This window comes from Mytilus galloprovincialis, chromosome 7 (assembly GCF_965363235.1).
Source record: "Mytilus galloprovincialis chromosome 7, xbMytGall1.hap1.1, whole genome shotgun sequence".
In the NCBI taxonomy this organism is placed as follows: Eukaryota; Metazoa; Mollusca; class Bivalvia; order Mytilida; family Mytilidae; genus Mytilus; species Mytilus galloprovincialis.
The window spans coordinates 46,683,641-46,687,692 of NC_134844.1; positions in this window are offsets into that span (position 1 = coordinate 46,683,641).

Below are 4,052 nucleotides of genomic sequence, written 5' to 3' on the forward strand. Positions count from 1 at the left end.
TACCCCCTTTTTTCAAAGGGGGGTATAATAAATTTAGAAAGTGTTTGAAACTTAGAGGTGTAGGAACACAGAATGGCTCTGTCTCAAAAAGTTGAAAAATCTGCAATTTCAACAACACATGTGGACACAAACATACATGGATAGTATCCAGTTAAGTTTAAGTTTGATGAATTTTTTTCTTGATCAATGAGTAGCTAAATTTCAGCAAACAGGAAGTGGATGTACTTTAGATCTAACAAAATGTGTTGAATTGCATGAAAATCAGCATAGCAGAAAGAAACAAACTTGATATGTAAATAATCATTTTAGACTTAATTTAAAAGTCAGCGCAAAATCCGAAGGTGTATAGAAAAACAATCTTTATAACTGTGATATTCAACAAAACCTGTAATTTCAGCAATCCACAAAGCAGAACTAAACTTTAACTTGATCTGTAACACATCATGGTTAACTCACATACCAAAAGTCAGCCCAATATCTGAAGGGGAATAAGAAAAAAAAGTCCAGATAGATGTGATTTTCAACAATTATCAAAGTCCAAAGCCTGTAATTTCAAATAAAATAAGCAGAGCAGAACGAAACTTAAACTTGATCTGTAACTTATCATGGCCATAAAAAATTGCAAGTTATACAATGTCCACACTAGGGACTATATTTGTCAAAGGACAATAAATGTGTCCTCCGACTTCACCAAGAAATTCATATGCTAAAACTTATCCAGCTGGATGACTGAATTCAAAGTGAAGCATGATTATTGAAGACAGGATTATCTATATTTCTATTTAAACCAAAATCACATAAAATTAAATTTATTTATTGCCAACAATATATTTCTACATTCTATTCTCAACAGAGTATATTGGTGTATATTTTTTTGATTGCATATATTAAATCTATATAGCTATTCAAAATGAAGAGGAACTAAATGACAATATAAGATAATCTATTCTATATCTTTAAATGAATATAGTATCTATTCTATATTTACAAATGAGTACTGACCTTATTAATTCTAAGTGATTTGAAGAGTGTATGTGGATTATACATCAACAATAACAACTCATTACTTGGTGGTGGGCTAAGTGGGGGAACCACGTTCTTTGATTGGAAATTGTTTTTGCCATAAAATCGTCCCTTTTTATTTCTTGCTACCCTCAGCACTATTTTTACTATGACAGACAACTCTTCATTTGAGGAAAGCTGTTAATAAAATGAAAGGAGACTACCAAAGATCTGCCTTCAAAAACCTACTCTTTAAATGACAAAAATAAACAGATTAAATATGTAAAACCACTTAAGAGGTTGAATAGTTCAAGATTTGGTACAAAGACAATTACAAGATGGGATTCAACACTTTTCCTTTTTCTTCTGATAACATTATCAAGTAACTTAAAAAAATTAAACATTTAATAACTAACATATAAGTTATATTAAAAATAAATCACTTTCCAAGCGAGACAGTCTGCAGATTTCTATAAAAACTTACTTTATTACAAAACTTTTAAAAAGTTTAAACGAAGAAGAAAAAAATAACCTAAAGCAATATATCTAATCTTACAGTATAATGAAAAGTCCATAGTAAACTCCAAGTTTGTAATCATTTACACATGTTATCTTCCTAAATTATATTATATTTGATAATTACAGAGTATTAATACAAATCTTTTTCATTTTACATATTAAACATTTTAGAAAACTTTTGAGAACAGCCTGTTTCACCAATAAGAATCACTTTTAAGAATATAACTCTAATTCTAAATAGGATATTATATAGAAAATTAAGTTTAACAGTTACAGCAGCAATTTTCCCCAAACATCAATTCACAATTTTCAGATCAATTAAAGCTGAAGTCATTTTGTTTTAAAATTGTAAATTATCTATACTATATTAAACACTTATAGGCACAAATTTTCGAAAATGAATTCCGAAAGTAAGAAGCACTTGATATATTTGAATTTTCTAAAAAGGGAGAAATTTTCAATATTCTGATAATTAAGTGCCTGAGGATTAAAATTTAAATGATTGAACTTAAATTAAAACTGAAAGTTTTGCATAATTTAAGTTTAATAGATTATAGATATGTTTTCTAATGATTATGCAGTATTGCTAAACTAACCAAATACAAATATCATGCAATGATTTATAACAAATTGTTATTTTCACAGGGGTTAAAAATGCAAATTTAAAGTCCATTAACTCAGAAATTTGCCAAAGTAAGACCTATGTTTTGCTTGTATAGTCAACACAATATTTCAACTGATAATGAAAAATCTACATATTGTATGTTTGATGTAATAAAATACAAGTCATAAACAAAAACAAAGACTTGTATGATTTAAAATAGATGGGTCCATGACCTTTTAACCTAAAGAAACAAAATGTAAACCCAAATTAGAATATGTAAATGTAAATGTAAGGTACAAATTAAAATACTTGCTGCCATTCAAAATTGTCATGAATATTCTATAAAATTATGTGTTAACTATGAAACAACCCTCTGTCTACATTCAAATAACAAACTGTTTAAAATACAATGTATGGTGTATAATTGTGAAATATGTGATGAATCTTTAATGACGTACTTCTTAATATTTGTCAAATTGCTTACAATAATAAATTGCAACAAAGCTATTAATATAATGGACCAATTCAAAACGTATGGGAATGTTACTGTTTGGAAAGTTCTGATTGGTCGAGGCCTCAATTAATAGACATACAAGACATATAAGACTTCAAAATAATTAACGGGACAAAAGTTGAATTTCTAGATTCACCTGTTGTGATTATTCTGTCTCTAAGATATTATTCATTTTTTTTTTAGAAAAGGAGTAATATTTAATTAACAAAATAAGCAGTTTTAATTATTGTGTATATACCTTCTATGTTTAGAAAACTGTTGCTATATCTTGTCATAAATAGTAAAACTTCAACATTAACTCAGACAAATGAACAAACGGCTATATAAAAGTGCATAACAATAGTATGAAGTATGCATCTATCTTGCCTTCCTAAATTTTATCAATACACTCTAAACTACAGAAAAACATAGCATTTATCATTAAAAAAATAAAGATACAGATTTCAATCTAGGATTACATAACCTGAGATTTCAAACATAATGACAATGAGAATTATAACCTGATGACAAATGAGATTTTGAGGTATTTCTATTTCAAAGGTAAATAATATATTCAATATTTATCATAATTCTTACAGAGATTCATGAAATTGCATGTTAGAGGATGAAAAAATAATAAATTAGATTTTAAAAAATTACACCAAGTACTGTTAACTACCTTATTCTGAGAAGAACTTGTGTATGTGTCTGTTGTGACAAGTAAAAAGTATGTGTATATGTCAAATTCAAATCTCATCTTTCATGAATGCATAAACAGTTAGAAATCACTGAAAATGAATCACTGTAAAGTTATTGAGAAGCAAGAGAGAATAGTAGTATCCACGAAATAAGTTGGTTTACAAGATATGAAATGGTTGCATATATATATATAAAATTTGAATCCATGCATCTATGATGAGTTTATTTCCCACATTTCTAGAGCTTCTATGAACTTAACAGCTTACTCAAATGATCTTCTTTGAAAAAACATTAAACAAGAATGTATGTATATAATGTGTATATGGTTAAAATGAAATGACTAAAATTAAATACTGTGAAAGTACTTTAATTGGTGGGGAACCAATTTTCGTGGATGACTTTATCCACGAATTTAAGTGTCCAACGAAATAAAACAACAGTTGTCAAAATCAAGACATGGACAACGTAGGTTTGACTACTGATATGATCTAGAGAATATATTGATTATCGCCAAATCTGAGAATACTATAATAGAAGTCCCAGGGCAAACACACTATGAACTATAACTGCAGGCAGGATTATACCCATTTAATCTTTAATAACCTAAACTGTACAACTTTTAATCTTTTAATTCCCATAAAAAAATGTTTTTGATCGATGAAAGTCAGATTTCCGATATTGCTATTATAGTATGATAAAGTGTTACTTTATATCCTCATAGTTCTCATACATATA